Source organism: Notamacropus eugenii, chromosome 4 (assembly GCF_028372415.1).
Source record: "Notamacropus eugenii isolate mMacEug1 chromosome 4, mMacEug1.pri_v2, whole genome shotgun sequence".
Taxonomy (NCBI): Eukaryota; Metazoa; Chordata; class Mammalia; order Diprotodontia; family Macropodidae; genus Notamacropus; species Notamacropus eugenii.
Window position 1 is genome coordinate 221,484,268 of NC_092875.1, and position 19,409 is coordinate 221,503,676.

General features: G+C 35.1%; 1 pseudogene; it reads right to left on the reverse strand.

The window, feature by feature from the left end:
• Positions 1-19,201, reverse strand: part of LOC140502434 (transcription initiation factor TFIID subunit 13 pseudogene) — a 59,729-nt pseudogene extending 40,528 nt beyond the window's left edge.
• Between the last annotated feature and the right edge of the window lie 208 nt (positions 19,202-19,409).

The following is a 19,409-nucleotide window of genomic DNA, read 5'->3' on the forward strand; positions in this document are numbered from 1 at the left end:
TGATAACATTAAATTGAAAAGTTTTTGCACACTGCAAATGCAGATTAAGAGGGAAGCACAAAATTGAGAAAGAATTTTTACAACTAGTATCTCTGATAAAGGCCTAATTTCTAAAACATATGGAGAACTGAGTCCAATTTACAAGAACACAAGTCATTTCCCAATTGATAAATGGTCAAAGGATATGAACAGGCAGTTTTCAGAGGAAGAAATTAAAGCTATCTCTTGTCATATGAAAAAATGCTCTAAATCACTATTGGTTAGAGAGATACAAATAAAAAAACTCTGAGGTACCACATTATACCTATTAGATTGGCTAACATGATAAAACAAGAAAATGATAAATGTTGGAGAAGATATGGGAGAGATGGAACACTAATTCATTGTTGATGGATCTGTGAGCTGATCCAACCATTCTGGAGAACAATTTGAAACTATGCTCAAAGGGCTATAAAATATGCATACACTTTGACCCAGAAATACCACTTCTAAGGTTGTATCACAAAGAAATCATAAAAATGGGAAAAGGACCCAAATGTACAAAAAATATTTATAGCAGCTCTTTTTGTGGTGGCCAAGAACAAGGAATTGAAAGGATGCCCATCAATCCGGGAATGGCTGAACAAGTATATGAATGTAATGGAATAGTATTATGCTATAAAAAATGCTGAACAGGTAGACTTCAGAAAATCCTGGAACAATTTATATGAATTAATGCTGAGTGAAGTGAGCAGAATCAGGAGAACCCTGTTAACAGAAGCCCAGGGTAAGATGACTCATTTTGACAGACTTAGCCCTTCACAGCAAAACTGATCTAAAACAATTCCAAGGAACTCATGACTTAAAATGTCATCCACATTCAGAGAAAGAACTAAAATGTCATCCACATTCAGAGAAAGAACTTTGGAGTCAGAATGCAGAGTAAAGCAGACTATTTTCTTTTTTGTTTGTTTTATTTTTCATGACTTCTTTTCTTTCTCATGACTTCTCCTATTAGTTATAGTTCTTCTATACAACATGACTAATGTGAAAATATGTTTAATAGGAATGTATGTGTAGAGGTCATATCAGATTGCATGTCATCTTGGAGAGTGATGAGAGGTGAGAAAATTTTAAATTATGGAAAGTGAATGGTGGTACTTGACTGGGGTCAGCTTTAAAGGGGACTAGGGATTCCAAATGTTACAAAAAAGAACTATTTCACACAGGAGATGAAAGAGATAAAAGACCAGAGCAAGAATGTTGGATTGGAAGTTTGGAGGGACTAAAGGTTAAGATGAGATTCAAATGGACTTCACTGCAGGACTTTATCATATTCTAATAGCAAGTATGTACAACATTTTGGCTGAACACTCCTGGAGGGTTTATGAAAAGATGCATGCTACACTTACCCCTGGGACAAACAATGGGAAACTGGTGGAGTTGTGACTGAAAATACTAGAGTGAATAAGATCAGCGATCAAAGGGTCCTTTTGGCTCTTTTGTTATCCTCCAGAATCCAGCACAGTGCCTGGAATATAGTAAGCACTTCATAAATGCTTGCTGATTGATTGATTGAACGCCAACAAAGAATCAAATTAAATAATTTGAAGCTAGCTTTCTACATGGTTAATTTAAATGACCTCTCTTCCCTTTGTTGATTCATGTCAAAGACAAATTTAGTAGCATCTACTAATTCCTTATTCTCCTTAGACATATAGGCTCTAGAAGACATAAAAATGTGTTAGTCTCACTAAAGAACTTTCAAATTAATACAAAATTTTGAATTTAGCTTAACAATAAAATCTAAAGTTTTGAAGAAAATGTCAATTTTTCTGATATATGCTCTGTTGTTACTTGAGACTAAGGAAATCTAAACTCAAACTCATGTCTATATATATGCGTGTATGTGTATGTGTATATATATGTATATACATATATATATGTGTGTATGCCTGTGTTTGTATATGTATACTTGTGTATATATACACACATACTTGTGTGTATATGTGTACATACATATGAACATGTGTCTGTGTATGTATGTGTGTATTTGTATATGTCTGTAAGTGTGTGTATGTATAGGTACAGGTATATATCACTCCATGTATATATTTCTGTGTGTGTATGTCTCTTTGTGTGTATAGTCACTTCCCATAGGGACTCACCTATCTGAGCTAGGGAATAACATGAGTGAGTTTTCAGAAAAATATTACTAAAATGAACAAATGCTATTAAAGACAGAAGGGCAGCATCCAGATTTAGAGCATAAATAACAAGGCAAGGATGAGTTTATATCAAAGATTCTCTTCAGAAAGCTAAAATCTAAAGGGCTGAGGAGTCAGATTTCAGGAGTTCAGATTCAAATGAAAAGATCAATATCTCTTTAATCTAGTCAGGCTCATGCTCAAGAACTGGAATGCTTCCCTACTTTTTCCCAAGTTTTTTAGTCTACAATCAATCACACTCATTTATTTAGTTTATCTCTCATGCTCTACATTGTGTAGCACGTGTTCTAATAAGAATGGCATCCCTGCTGCTTTAGTTAGTTCAGTTCCTCTGAACTAATTACTACATTAAAATTTCTTTCCCTTCAATTCCCAGTAGATTGCTGTTTCCCTTGATTATTGTCTCATTTTCTGAAAATGTAAGCAGTTTCTTACACCAATAGAATCAAAAGTCTAGTCAAAACAAAACAAAACAAAAAACCTTACAACTTTTTCAAAGGCTTGTCTTTCCACCAGCTAACTATTTGAAATTGACTGATGACTGCGCTGAAAGATCAAGTTAATGTTGACAGTAGCATTTCTACAATGATTTAAAGTTTGCAAATAATTTTACATATATTTTCTCATTTGATATTTAACAACTTGATGAGAATTGTTATTATTCTATCAGTTTTGCATATTTGAAAACTATGGTCTGATAGATTCAATAACTTCCCTAAAAACAGATGTCTGGAGCCGGAGGTGAACAGAGATCTTTCTGCCTATATACATCTAACCCTATATCCATTATGACTCTCTGCCAGGTATATATTTTAAAGTAATCAAGAGCAATGGAAGATATTGTTTTTACATTTTATTTTTAAATATTTATAATAATCTGCAAGCATAGCCTATACATGATAAGTGATACAAAGTTGAAAGGTGAAATCTGTTGTAACTTTTAAAACTGAGAAGCACCCACAGTACAGTATTATTTTATTTTATGAAAAAAAAAATGTTTTGATAGGATCAGATAGGTTAAAGGTTTGGCTTCAGACAATGAAAGACCAAAGCAGGTGCAGTGTATGGTGACACAAACACAATGGGTGACTTAATTCCTGAAGGGGTTTCAGTAATTAGGCAGACGGATACACTGTGGGAATATGGAAAGAAAAACTACTCAAGGTCAATGCAAAGTTCATTAAGGTGACATAAGCTGATTAATCAGGATGTTTTGGAGGGAGCAGTTATGTAAGTTTTAGATAATAGTTATTAAAATAGACATAAAATCTCTTCACTATCTAAGTTTTTGATAGATCATGAAATATTTGAGTAACTAGCTGATCTGAAATTTGTCAAGCAAATACTCTTTAATTAACATTTTGCTTTTTCTCCAAGTAAATGCATCTTTTAAACCAGAGTGAATATGAAAGTCAAAACTCCCAAGACACACCCTGCCCCCAATTTATCAATGACAACAGAGATATACATTATTTTGGTTATTAAGTATTATATTGTATGCTAGTTGAATTTATGTACATTGAGGAGAATAACATTTATCCTTATTTGAAATAAAATATGTTGATACATGATCTCTGTTGGTCTAATCTTTGTTGGCGACCTGAATATTTTTTTCTGGTCTCTACAGTTTCACATATTTATTTATTCTGACGCTTTCAGAAATTCTGGAATTCAGTTTTAAAAACTAATTGTAGAGCAGTTGGTACACTAGTTAGGCAGAGCTTTTGTTTAGCTCAGTACAAAAGGCAGGAGACATCTGTTGCAAAGACATGGAACAATTCCAGTTTGCCATTCATATCTTGCTAGATGTATTCATATATCAAGGACACATATTAATTCCTAGAGGGGACTATGAAATCAATGTTAATGAGTCTTGTGGTAGCTATTAATCTTTTTGGGAGTAAATAAAATGAATGCAGTTAAACATGAACTTTCATATCCTTCACAGCACTAATTTGATTTACTACTATCCATTAAGGAACTGCTAAGAGTATACTTATCCAATATGATCTCAGATATCTCTCCACTGCCATTGTTAGCTTGATTCTTTTCATTTCTAAGTATTCTAGTTGTCTACCATGACACCTAACATTATTTGAAGAGTTTTACTCCTTGTATTCAGGAGGTGTATATATATACTTGAATATATACTTATATATGCTTGTATCTTATATGCTTATATCACATTTGTATGATCAGCCATAGTGTAGAGGGATACTTTATTCCAAACATATAGTTGTAGATATTCATATATATATATATGTATATATGTATACATATGTGTATGTATATATGTATGTATGTATATATATATGCATATATATGTGTGTGTGTGTGTGTGTGTGTGTGTGTGTGTGTGTATGTGTAGAGTTGCCTAGGTCAATGAAATAATAAGGGAGTTAGTCATAATTCGTATCAGTGGGAGGATTTGAACTCAGTTCTTCCTGGCTTTAAGGTCAATTCCCTACATTAGAGTTCACTGCCTCTTTCTCTCTTTGTATGCTTTGGTCTTTGTCTCTACTTCTTTGTCTCTCTCTGTCTTTCTGTGTCTGCCTCTCCAATGTCTTTGTCTCTCTGTCTGATAGAATGGAGAGAAGGTTTGACTTGGAATGAGAGACACCTTTGTTCAAGTCACTTTTCTGAAACACCAGTCAGACAAGCAATTGAACTTCTTAGTGGCTCACATAAGTCTATTATATCAGAAGTTACAGAGAAGTTAGCAAAGTGAGAAATATCAACGAGAATTAAATCTCTTTCGCATTTCTACTACATATGCAGGATTATAGGCCTCCTTTATAGGAATTCTGATCCACTGACCCTTGCTCACATGATTCTTTTTGTTTTATTTTTATTTATTCAATGCATAATTTGTTTATTTTCAGTTTTTAACATTCACTTCCACAAGGATTGAATTCAAAATTTTCTCCCCATCTCTCCCCGCCCCATCCTAGGACAGCATGCACCCTCTCCACACTTTCCTCCAGTCTGTCTGCCTTTCTATTACCCACTCTTCTTCCATCCTTCCTCCCCTCTGTTTTCCGGTGGGGCAAAATAGATTTCTACACTCCATTGCCTGCATGGCTTAATTTCCAGTGCTAAACAATTTCCATGCTAAAACAATTTTAAGCATTCATTCTTAAAGCTTTGAGTTCCATATTCTGTCCCTTCTGCCCTACCCACTCTCACTGAGAAAGCAAGCAATTCAATATATGTCATACATGTGTAACAATACAAGGCATTTCTGTAATAACTATGTTGGAAAAGACTAACCACATTTCCCTCTCTCCTATCCGGCCCTTCTTTTATTCCATTCTCTTGCTTCACCTGTCCTCCCACAATTGTATTTGCTTCTGATTATCCCTTTCCCTAATTTGCTGTCCCTTATATTATCTTCCCTCTTCTATCCCCTTCTCCCTTGCCTTTCTGCAGGATAAAATAGATTACTATATTTAATTGAGTGTGTGAATTATTCCCTACTTAAGCCAAATGCCATGGGACTAAGGCTCAATTATTTCCTTTCATCTCTCCTCTCCTCCCCTCCATTGTTGAAACTCTTTCTTTCCTCTTGTATGTGAGATGATTTGCTACATTCTACCTCTCCTTTTATCTTACTCCTAGTACATTTCATTAAACAGTAAATTTTAGATATTCAACTCATCCTGTGCCCTCTGTGTATGTGTGTGAATATATATACACACATACACATTTACACATCTAGACATATATAAAATGAGCATATATATACAAACATATTCACACATATATGTATGAATGTGTATATATACATCTATACACATACATACACATACATACATACATATATACTTACATACATATATATTTCCTGTATCTACCCTAATATTGAAAAAGGTCTCACGAGTTACAAATAACTTCCCTCCATGTAGGAATGCAAACAGTTTAAATTTAATGAGTTCTTTGAGGCTTCTCTTTCCTGTTTGCCTTCTCATGTTTCACTTGATTCTTGTATTTGAAATTCAAATTTTCTATTCAGCCCTAGTCTTTTCAATAAGAATGTTTGGTAGTCCTCTATTTCATTGAAATTCCATTTGTCCCCCAAAGTATTATATTTGCTTTTCCTGGTTGGTTGACTTTTCAAAAGCTCACTGAAGAAAATAGTTCTTTAAAAATTAGAATGAAGCAGATGGAATCTAATGACTTTAGGAGAAACAACTTCATTCAAGAGAATGAAAATAATGAGACAACCTACTAAATCTTATGTGACACTGCAAAAGCAGTTCTTAAGGGAAGCTTTACATCTTTGAATGCCTACATAATTAAAATAGACAAATAGGAGATCAATGAATTGGACACACAGCTGAAAAAGCTAGAAAAAGAACAATTGAAAACCCCCAAGTAAATACCAAATTAGAAGTCCTTGGTGATTTTTTAAAAAATTGCCCAGATTAGCAGAAGAGGAAGTTGAATACTTCCATATCAGAAAAAGAAATTGAACAAGTCATCAATGAATTACATAGGAAAAAATCTCCAGGGCTGGATGGATTTGCAAGTGAATTCTATCAAACATTCAATGAACAGTTAATTTCGAAACTATATAGACTATTTGGGAAAACTGGGTAAGAAGAAATCCTCCCAAATTCTTTTTATGATACAAATATGGTTTTGATACCTAAACCAGGAAGAGCCAAAACAGAGAAAGAAAATTATAGACCAATGACTCTAATGAATATAGATGCAAAAATTTTAAATAAGATTTTAGCAAAATGAATACAGCAACTTATCACGAGAATAATACATTATGGTCAGGTAGGATTTATACCAGCAATGCAGGGCTGGTTCAATATTAAGAAAACTATTAGTATTATTGATCATATCAAAAACGGAACAAAACAGAAACCACATGACTATCTCAATAGATGCAGAAAAAGCTTGACAAAATACAACACCCATCCATATTATAAATAATGGAGACCATAGGAATAAAAGGAACTTTCCATAAAATAAAAAGCAGTATTTACCTAAAACCTTCAGCAAGCATTATATGCAATGGTGTTGGGGGTGTAAGCTCAGTTCCATGTGGACAGTCTGGGGCGGGTAAAGGTGAGAACTTCTAAACCTTAGAGTTCTCATGAGGCCCCCCAAGGAATATCAGGGAATTGAGGTGTGAGACCAAGCTATCTCGTGTATTTCCGCCTCTTCCCATGAGAACGTGATGGGAGAGAGCATCCCCGCCCTCAAGACTGGCCCAGATCTGGGCACACCTATTGTTATCTAACAGGCACGGTATTGAGGTGCAAACAATACGGCAGGAGAGCTTAAGTAGGGTCAGGAAAGCCCGAAGGCTCTCTTAGCGCTGAGGGGCCCTTACAGGACAGAAGGCCCCTTTTCCTCTCTTCGCTCTTCCCTCCCCCCTCTCTCCCCACTTCCACTTTTGCTTTCATTCTCTTACTGTAAGATTTTTGCCTCCTTGGGAGATTTCTCTCTCTTTCCTAAGGAAGAGTTCCCCCTGCACATGTAACCAGGACCCTGAATAAAGCCTAACCCTTGTTCGACTCTGGAAAGTCTCTTCTCTCATATGTTTATCCGGTTTGGCCAGCCGAAGACCTGCGATAGGTAAGGTAAGACTCGGGTAGCCCTCAGGCCTCTAGGCCTGGTACAATGGGAATAAGTTAGATGCATTTTCAATAAGATCAGAGGTGAAAAAGGATATCCAATATTACCACTATTATTCAATATGGCATTAGAAATGTTAGCTGCAGCAATAAGAGAAGAAAAGAAATTGAGGAAACTAGAAGACGCGACGAAAAAAGAAACTAAGCTATCACTCTTTGCACATGATCTGATGATATACTTAAAGAATCCCAGAGATTGAAGTAAAAAAACTATTTGAAATAATAAACACTTTGATGAAGTTGCAGGTAACAAAATAAATCCATACAAATGTTCTGCATTTCTATGTATTACTAATAAAGTCCAACAGCAAGAGATAGAAAGATAAATCATATTTAAAATTAGGGTAGACACTATAAAATATTTGGGAGTCTACCTGCCAAAAGAAATCCAGGGACTGTATGAACACAATTACAAAACACTTTTCGCACAAATAAAGTCAGATATAAGTAAGTGGAAAAACATCAGTTGCTCGTGGGTTGGACAAACTAATACAATAAAAATGATAATTCTACCTAAATTAATTTCCTTATAGAGTGTCAATACTAATCAAGTTATCAGATAATTATTTTCTAGAGCTAGAATAAAAACATCAACATTCATGTAGAAGAATATAAGGTCCAGAATATGAAGGGAACTAATGAAAAGAAATGCTAGGGAAGGTGGCCTAGCTCTTTCAGATTTCAAATTATATTATAAAGCACCAATTATCAAAACCACTTGGTACTGGCTAAGAAACAGAAGGGTAGACAAGTAGAATTTGTTAGGCACTCAAGACATAATAGTCAATAAATATAGCAATCTACTGTTTGATAAACCCAAGGACCTCAGCTTCTGGGATAAGAACTCATTGTTCAACAAAATTTGCTGGGAAAACTGGATAATAGAGTGGAAGAAACTAGGCATAGACCAATGCCGGACATCATACACAAGAATAAAGTCCAAATGGGTACATGATCTAGGTATACAGAATGATAATGTAAACAAATTAGTGGAGCAAGGAATAGTGTATTTATCAGATTTATGAAAAAGGGAAAAAATTTTGACTAAAGAAGAGATACAAAGCATTATGAAGCACAAAATAGATAATTTTGATTACATTAAACTGAAAAGTTCTTGGACAACAGAACCCAATGCTACCAAGATTAGGAGGGAAGCAGAAAACTGGGAAAGAAATTTTGCAACTAGTATCTATGATAAAGGCCTCATTTCTAAAATACATAGAGAAGTTAGTCAAATGCCAAAAATACAAGTCACTCCCCAATTGATAAATGCTCAATGGATATGAACAGGCAGTTCTCAGAGGATGCAGTTAAAGCCATCTATTGTCATATGTAAAAATGCTCTAAATGACTATTGATTAGAGAGATGCAAATCAAAACAACTCTGTGATATCACATCACACCTACCAGATTGGCTAACAATGCAAAACAGAAAGATGATAAATGTTGGAGAAGAGGTTGAGAGTTAGAACATTAATTCATTGTTGGTGGAGCTATGAGGTGATCCAACCATTCTGGAGAGCAATTTGGAACTATGCTGAAAGGGCTGCAAAAATGTGCATACCCTTTGACCCAGCAATACAACTTCTAGGGTTGTATCCCCAAGAGATCATAAAAATGGGAAAAGGTCCCACTTCCACGAAATGATTTATACCAGCTCTCTTTGCGGTGACCAAAAACTGGAAATCAACGGGATACCCATCAATTGGGGAATGGCTGAATAACTTGTGGTATATGAATATAATGGAATATTATTGTGCTACAAGAAATGATAAACAGGAAGACTTCAGAGAGGCTTGAAAAGACTTAGATGCACTGGTACTGAGCGAAGGGAGAAGAACCAGGAGAATTTTGTACACAGCATCAACCACAGTACACGTGGAGTTTTTCTGGTAAACTTAGTACTTCATTGCAATGCAGGGACTTAAATAATTCCCAGTGATCTCTTAAGGCAAAATGCTTTCCACATTCAGGGAAAGAACTATGGAATTTGATTGCAGAATGAAGCAGATCATTCCCTTTTCTATTAGGTTTTGGTTTGCTTTATGATTTCTCCCATTCATTTTAATTCTTCTATGTAACATGGCTCATGTGAAAATATATTTAATAGGAATATATGTGTAGAACCTATATAAAACTATATACCATCTCAGTGAGGGAGTGGGAAGGTAGGAGGGAAGAGGGGAAGGGAAAAATCTAAGATATATGGAAGTGATTGTAGAACACTGGAAACAAATAAATTAATAATTATAATAAAAGTAATAAAAAAAGAGACAAAGAATAAGAGAATATTTACTGTAATAACAAGTATATCTGTGTCTATGTGTATGAGAATATGTAGTGTGGCATATAATGACCTTGTAGTCAGAAAACCTTGGGCTCAGTTCTTCTCTATGTCCTTTAATATTAGTAGTGTGACTATGGAGAATCACTTAATCTTTCAGTGGCCCAAGCCCTTTCTCTAAGTCTTCTACATCTTTAGGATTCTTTATGCAAAAAATCCCTCCCAAAATAAGATGTCAAATGGTCCAAGAAATTACTATTTTTAAACCTCTTATATATACATATACATGCATGTATATGTATGTATGTGTATATGTGTGTATCTATGTGTACATATGTATATATACATGTGTATACACGTTTATATATGTGAGAATATATATATATATATATATATATGAAATGTTAATCTAACAGGGTCAAATTTGACTGTTTCCAATCGAAATCCCTTATTTTGCACAAAATATGACTTCTTTTTTCCTAATTTTTAATAAAAAAAATTGTGATTTCAGGTTTGCTATCTTTCCAGATTTTGGACATTCTTTAAAAACTTTTTTTTCATTGTGAAGGTAAAAATAGTGTTTCATTTGGCCTTTGAAAATCACTTTGAGATGAAATGCTTTGAAAAACAATATTTTTGGAAATAAATCTTCAAGTTGCTAGATCAATTCCTTAAGCACATGCTATGACTGAATACTCTCAGTAGAAGCTTGCTTTGGTGTTATAACTGTGATTAGCCAACAACAACATCAACAACACAAACACACTCACATATATTATAGTATAGTATAGTATAGTATAGTATAGTATAGTATAGTATAGTATAGTATAGTATAGTATAGTGTATTACATTACATTATATTATATATTAATGTTTTATTTATATGTGTGTATGTAAATTCATATACTTGCATAATGTCTATTATATGAAATGAATGCAGCATAATAATTTTGCTGTGTCTGTGTGTCAACAGAACAGTTTTATAACATTTACAAATATAGGTGAAAAAGTATTGTTCTGACCTCATTTCATATAACAGACATTACATATCAACTTCTTCTGACCCATAAAGCTAACTGTCAACTTGGGACCTGGCAGGAAGCCTGAGAGACCGAAGAATTAAATTTGAGTATGTCACAAAGTTACCTGATCCTCCAAACTTTCCCTTTGAGTTGTTTTTGTTGTTGTTCAGTCATGTCTGGCTCTTTTTGACAGAATTTGTAGTTTTATTGGCAGATACTGAAGTAGTTTGATATTTTCCTTTCAAGTTCATTTTACAAGTAAGGAAACTGAGACAAACAGGCTTAATGACTTGTCCATGGTTACATAGCTAGTAACTGTCTGATGCCAGATTTGAACTCAGGAATATTAATCTTCTTTCCAAGGAATCAAGAATACCTGCGTTCAAATGTAACCTCAGAAACTTACTAGATGTGGAATTCTAAGCAAGTCACTTAACCTCTGTCTATCTCACTTTCTACAGATATAAAATGGGGAAAATTCTACTATACAGATACTTACCTCACAGCGTTGTTGTAAGGATCACATGAAATAATAGGTGTAATAAATAATAGGTGTTAGCCGAGTGCCTGGCGAAAAATAAGTGTTTAATAAATACTTATTCCTTGCCCTTTACTTTCTCCTCTTGGGGTCAATAAGAAGTATAATTTGTCTTCCATGTGGTACTCTGCAAGTACTTGAGTACAGCTATCATGTTTTTTCCCCTAAGTCTTCCATTTGCCAAGACAATCTTCTCCATTTTTTTTGTATCATCCCTTACAAGAATAATATTGATGCTTTTCATCTCTAGATACCCTCCAGCTAATTGTTGCTTCTAAATTATCGTACCTAATCCTAAACATAATACTCTAGATGTTTTTTTTATCAAGCTAGAGTTCAGGAGACTCTTTCTCCTAGTTCTTTACATACTGTCACATTGACTTTCCTTAGTAGCCACATGATTCAGTTTACTCATATTGAATTTGCAGTTCACTAAATTACCGAAATCTTGTTTTTCTACTAAATGCTAGTCACACCTCCCTATCATGTACTTGGAGAGATTGTTTTCTTTCTTTCTTTTTTTCTTTCTTTCTTCCCTTCTTTCTTCCTTTCTTTCTCTCTTTCTTTCTTTCTTTCTTTCTTTCTTTCTTTCTTTCTTTCTTTCTTTCTTTCTTTCTTTCTTTCTTTCTTTCTTTCTTTCTTTCTTTTTAGTTTGCAACATTCTGTTCCACAAGCTTTTGAGTTTTAAATCTTCTTCATCTCTCTCCCCTTCCACCTCCCCAAGATGGCATGCAATCTGATATAGGCTCTACATATGCATTCATATTGCACATGTTTTCACATTAGTCCTGTTGTAAAGAAGAATTAGAACCAATGGGATGAATCATGAGAAAGAAGGAAAACAAAACAAAAAACCCAAATGAGAAAGAGAAAATAATATACTTCAATCTGCATTCAGACTCCATAATTCTTTCTCAGAATGTGGATGGCATTTTCCATCTTTTTGGAGTTATCTTAGAACCTTGCATTTCTGAGAAGAGCTAAGTCTATCAAAGTTGGTCATCGCACAATGTGACTCTAACTGTGTACCATGTTCTCCTGGAACTCTCATCTCACTCAGCATCAGTTCATATGTCTTTCTGGGCTTTTTCTGAAGTCCCCTTGCTCATTCTTTCTTTCTTTTTTTTTAATGTTCTACAATTACTACCTTAAAACTTAGATTTTTCCCCCCTACCTCCCCTCCACCACTCCCCTCCCTCCCCAAGACGGCATACTATGCTATATAGGATCTACACATACTTTCCTATTGAATACGTTTTCACCATAGCCATGCTGTGTTGATGAACTAAAATAAATGGAAGACATCATATAACAAATCAAAACATAACACACACACACACAAATGATCTGTTGCAATCTGTGAATGTATTCCATATTTCTTTCTCTGAGTGTGGAAGGTATTTTGCCTTAGAAAACAATTGGGATTTTTTTTTTAAGTTCCCGCTTTGTTATAAAGTTCCAAGTCTACCAGAAAAAAAGCTCTCGCATGCTGTGGTCGTTGCTGTGTGCAAAGTTCTCCTGGTTCTGCTCCCTTCACTCAGCATCAGATCATATAAGTCCTTCCAGGCCTCTATGAAGTCTTTTCATTCATCATTTCTTATGGCACAATAGTACTCCATCACATTTTTATACCATAATTTATTTAGCCATTCCCCAATTGATGGGCATCCCCTTGACTTACAGTTTGGGGCAACTACAAAGAGTGCTACTATAAATATTTTTGTACATGTGGGACACTTTCCCATTTTTATGATCTCTTGGGGATACAATCCTAGAAGCAATATTCCTGTTCTGTCATGTTAGCCAATCTGTGTGTAGCCAAGGTGTGTTTTGATTTGCATCTCCCTCAAAAGTAATTTAGAGCATTTTTTATATGATTATAGATATCTTTAATTTCTTCCTCTGAAAATTGCCTGTTCATATCCTTTGATCATTTATCAATTGGGGAGTGACTTGGATTGTTGTACATTTGACTCAGTTCTCTAGACATTCTAGAAATGAGGCTGTTATCCCTGAAATTAGCTATAAAAATTCTTTCCCAATGTACTCCATCCCTCCAAGTTTTGGTTGCATTGGGTTTGGTTGGGCAAAAACTTTTCAGTTTAATGTAATCGAAGTACTTTATATCTCTTCTTTAGTCAAAAATTCTTCTCTTCTCCATAAATCTGAAAAATACACTATTCCTTGCTCCTCGAGTTTGTCCATGGTATCAATCTTTATTCCTGGATTGTGGACCCATGTGGACTTTATTCTTGAGTATGGTGTCAGGCATGGGTCTATGCCTAGTTTCCACCACACTGTTACCAGTTTTCCCAGAAATTTTTGTCAAACAGTGAGTTCTTATCCCAGAAGCTGTGGTCCTTGCATTTATCACACTGGAGTTTGCTATATTCCTTGCCTACTGTGCCTTGAGTGCCTAGTATATTGCACTTGTCTACCCTTCTGTTTCTTAGCCAGTACCAAGTGGTATAATCTGAAATCTGACAGAGCTAGACCACCTTCCCTAGCATTTCTTTTCATTAGTTCCCTTTATATTCTGGACCGTATCTTCTTCTACATGAATTTTGATGTTTTTTATTCTAGCTCTAGAAAATAATTATCTGATAGTTTGATTAGTATGACACTGTATAAGGAAATTAATTTAGGTAGAATTATCATTTTATTGCATTAGTTTGGCCTATCCACGAGCAACTGATGTTTTTCCACTTACTTAGATCTGTGCAAAAAGTGTCTTGTTATTGTGTTCATATAGTCTTTGTGTTTATTTTGGCTGGTAAACTCCCTAGTATTTTATAGTGTTTACCCTAGTTTTAAATGGGATTTCTCTTTCTGTCTCTTGCTGTTGGACTTTATTGCGAATATATAGGAATGCAGAAGATTTGTGTGGGTTTATTTTGTACCCTGCAACTTTGCCAAAAGTTGTTTATTATTTCAAGGAGTTATTTACTTGAATCTCTGGGATTCTCTAAGTATATCATCATATCATCTGCAAAGAGTTATAACTTAGTTTCTTCTTTGCCTATTCTTATTCCTTCAATTTCTTTATCTTGTCTAATTGCTACAGCTAACATTTCTAATACCACATTGAATAAAAGTGGTGATAATGGACAACCTTGTTTCACCCCTGATCTTATTGGAAATGCATCTAGCTTATCTCCATTGTATATAATGCTTGCTGAAGGTTTTAGGTAGATACTGCTTATTATTTTATGGAAAGTTCCCTTTATTCCTATGTTCTCCAGTATTTTTAATAGGAATGGGTGTTGTATTTTGTCGAAAGCTTTTTCTGCATCTATTGAGATAATCATGTGGTTTTTGCTAGTTTTGTTGTTGATATGATGGATAATGCCAATAGTTTTCCTAATATTAAACCAGCCTTGCATTCCTTGTATGAATCCTACCTGATCATAATATATTATTCTCGTGATAAGAAGCTGTATTCGTTTTGCTAAAATCTTATTTAAAAATTTTGCATCTATATTCATTAGAGAAATTGTTCTATAATTTTCTTTCTCCGTTTTGTCTCTTCCTGGCTTAGGTATGAAAACCATATTTGTTTTATAGAAAGAATTGGGGAAAACTCCTTATTCCCCAATTTTTAAAAACAGTCTATATAGTATTGGAATTAACTGTTCTTTAAATGTTTGGTAGAATTAACTTATAAATCCATCTAGCCCTGGAGATTTTTTCCTAGGGAGTTCGTTGATGACTTGTTCAATTTCTATGTCTGAGATGGAGTTGTTTAAGTATTCGACTTCCTCTTCTGTTAATCTGGGCAATTTGTATTTTTTAAAATACTCATCCATCTCATTTAGATTGTCGAATTTGTGGGCATAAAGTAGGGCAAAATAATTTCTAATTATTGTTTTAATTTTCTCCTTATTGGAAGTGAGTTCACCCCTATCATTTTTGATGTTAGTAATTTGATTTTCTTCTTTCTTTTTTTAATCAAACTGACCAAAGTTTATCAATTTTATTAGTTTTTCATAAAACCAACTATTACTTTTATTTATTAATTCAATAGTTTTCTTAATTTCAATTTTGTTAATCTCTCCTTTGGTTTTCAGTATTTCTAATTTGGTATTTACGTGGGAATTTTCTATTTGTTCTTTTTCTAGCTTTTTCAGCTGTATGTCCAAGTCATTGATCTCTTCTTTCTCTATTTTGTTTATGTAGGCATTCAAAAATGTAAAACTTCCCCTGAGAACTGCTTTTGCAGTATCCCATAAAATTATATAGGTTGTCTCATTATTGTCATTGTCTTGAATGAAGTTGTTGATTGTTTCTATGATTTCTTCTTTAACCTACTCCTTCTTTAGGATTACATTATTTAGTTTCCAATTGATTTTTAGTTTATCTTCCCATGGCTTTTCATTATATATAATTTTTATTGCATTATGATCTGAGAAGGATGCATTCATTATCTCTGCCTTTCTGCACTGGACTGTGAGGTTTCTATGTCCTAGTATATGGTCAGTTTTTGTATATGTGCCATGTACTGCTAAGAAAAAAAGATATATTCTTTTCTATTCCCATTCAATTTTCTCCAGAGATCTATCATATCTACCTTATCCAGAGTTTTATTTAACTCCTTAACCTTTTTTTGTTTATTCTGAGGTTTCATTTATCAAGTTCAGAGACGGGGAGGTTGAGGTCCCCTACTAGTATAGTTTTGCTGTCAATTTCTTCCTTCAACTTCCTCAACCTCTCCTCTAAGAATTTGGATACTATACCAATCGGAGCATACATGTTTAGTAATGATATTTCTTCATTGTCTATTGTGCCTTTTAGTAGGATATAATTTCCATCCTTATCTCTTTTGATTAGATCTATTTCTGCTTTTGATTTGTCTGAGATTAGGATTTTTAAGTCTACTTTTCTTACATCAGCTGAAGCACAATATATTCTGCTCCAACCTTTGACCTTTATCCTGTGTGTAAACCCCTGTTTCAAATGTGTTTCTTGTAAACAATATATTGTTGGATCATGACTTTTAACCCATTCTGCTATTCATCTCCATTTTATGGGAGAATTCATTCTATTCACATTCACAATTATGATTACCATCTGTGTAATTCCCTCCATTCTCTTTCTCACCATTTGCTCTTTTAGCTCTTGCATCTCCCTTCCCCTCCTCAATAGTTTTTACTGTTCACCACCACCTCCTGCAGCCTTCCCTTCCTTCTTTTAACTCCCCTCCCTTTTACTCCCCTTTACCCTTATTGATTCTTCTCTACCTTTTAACTTCTCTCCCCTTTCTTCCCCCTTCCCTTCCTACTGGAGCTAGTTAGGATTATCTACTTTAGTTTATTTTTCCCTCCTTGAACCAAATCAGATGAGAGTACCTCTCAAACAATGCTCATCTCCCTCCCCTCTTTCCCTCTTCTATAATTTTGTACTTCTTCCTGTGATGTAATTTACCATTTTCTTCTTTCTCCTTTTCACATCTTCTGTTACATTCCCTTCGCATACTTAAATCATATTTTTATCATGACATCATTTACTTTATACCATTTCTCTCTATGTATATCCCTCTTATATTTCATAATAGATGCACAGTTCTCAAGATTAACAGGTATCATCTTCCCTTAAAGGGAGGCAAACAGTTTTCCCAAATTCAGTAACAAATCCCCTCCACCCCCCATTTACCTTTATATGCCTCTCTTGAGACCTCTGTTTGAAGATCAAATTTTCTATTAAGTTCTGGCGTTTTTGTCAGGAAGGTGTGGAAATCCTTTATTTCGTTGAGTGACCATCTCCTTGCCCAAAATGTTATGGTGAACTTTCCTGGGTAGTTGATCCTTAGTTGCAGTCCCAATTCCTTTGCCTTATGGAATATTGGATTCCAATTCCTTCGATCTTCTAATGTAGAAGCTGCAAGGTCCTGTGTGATCCTAACTGTAGCTCCTTGATATTTGAATGCTTTCTTTCTCCTTGCCTGTAGTATTTTCTCCTTTACTTGATAGTTCTGGAATTTGGCAAAGATATTTCTTGGGGTTTTGAGGTTGGGATCCCTTTCAGGAGGTGAACAGTGGATTCCTTCAATGACTATTTTGCCCTCTGGATCTAGCACTTCTGGGCAGTTTTCCTTGATGATTTCCTGGAAGAAAATTTCCAGACCCGTTTTTGTCATCGCAGCTTTCTGGCAGGCCAGTAATTCTCAGATTTTCTCTCCTGGATCTATTTTCCATGTCAGTTATTTTTCCATTTAAATATTTTACATTTTCTTCTATCTTTTCATTCTTTAGATTTTGTTTACTGATTCTTGCTGCCTCATAGAGTCATTAGTTTCTACTTGCCTAATTCTAATCTTTATCAAATTGTTTTCTTCAGTTAATTTTTTGCATCTCCTTTTCCATCTGTCCAATTGTTCCTTTTAAGGAGTTATTTTCTCCAGTTAATTTTTGTACTTCCTTTTCCATTTGTTCAATTTTCCTTTTCAAAGAAATATTCTCATCAGTGAATTCATTTTTTTTTAATATACTTTTAAAATCATTGGCCTGTTTTTCTTCTATTTCCTTCTTCAGCTGTTCCAGAAGAGCTGTTTGTGCATGAGAGCAGTTCATAGTCCCTTCTGAAGTTTCAGATGGAAGTACAGTCTCACCACTGACCTCTTTGGTATTTGTGTTTTGGTCTTTGTCTCCAAAGAAAGATTCTATGGTTTTTTCACCCTTCTTCTGTTTTTTATTATTCATGATGGTGATTGTGTGTTGTGGCTTCTGGTTCTTTCAATTAGAAGCTGCAGAACTTGGTGTTGAGCTGACTTGTGTGAAAAAGCTAAGAGCATGTTTTTGTTTTGTGTTACCCCCTAACAGCCCCAGGGTTAGCTTGTTAAGTGTGGGGGAAGGGTGGTCTGGTCACAGGAGATCTCCTCAGCTGAAATGAGGCAAAGGTAAGCTCAGGGGATGGTGATCCCAGCTGCCCTATTGTCTTCCCATTTCCCCTGGAGTGCTGAGGCATGCCTAGATCCTAGTGTGAGTTTCCTCCCCACAGGGTCACCTTTCCTTCTGGTTTGCTCTACCACAGGAGGAGGAATCTCCCTTAGCTATTTTCCTAGCCTCAGGTGTTATGTGACTATTTGCCCCTCTGCTGTTCCCGGGAAATATTTTCTGATTCTTTCAAGGTCATCAAGGGGGGAGGAGAGAGCATTTACTGATCACTCCACCATCCTAGCTCCCAGAAGTTCAAGTAGGTGACTTACAGACATTTAATCTGTGGGCTGAAAGTCTCAAGAGCTGCTGCGCTGATATCTGATGCATAGTGGCTGTCACTGGCTGGTCTTCACTGGTCTCTCACCTTGGACTACAGCTTACTGGTTCTGCCTGCTGCTGTCTCAAGTTTTCTGGGGCCCTCCTGCTGTGCTGCTCTAGACGCTCTGCTCTGGATGCTCTGGCTGTGCCCTCTGGGCTCACCCCCTTGGAATAGATCCTTTCCATGGACCTTCCAATCTGTCCTGGGCTTTGAATCTGCAACAGTCCATCTCCTATTGGAATCTGCATCTCCAAAATTTGATCAGATTCTCTTTTTGGAGATATCTGAAGAAGTTCCTAAGAGCTTAGGTGAGTTGTTGCTCTCACTCCGTCACCTTGGCTCTACCTCCCGAGAGTTTTTTTTAAACTAAAGTATCAAGCATATTTTTCCCTATTTAATATATTTTATTGGAGTTTACAAAATGCTCTTATTTGTTAAGATCTTTTGGTATGTAGT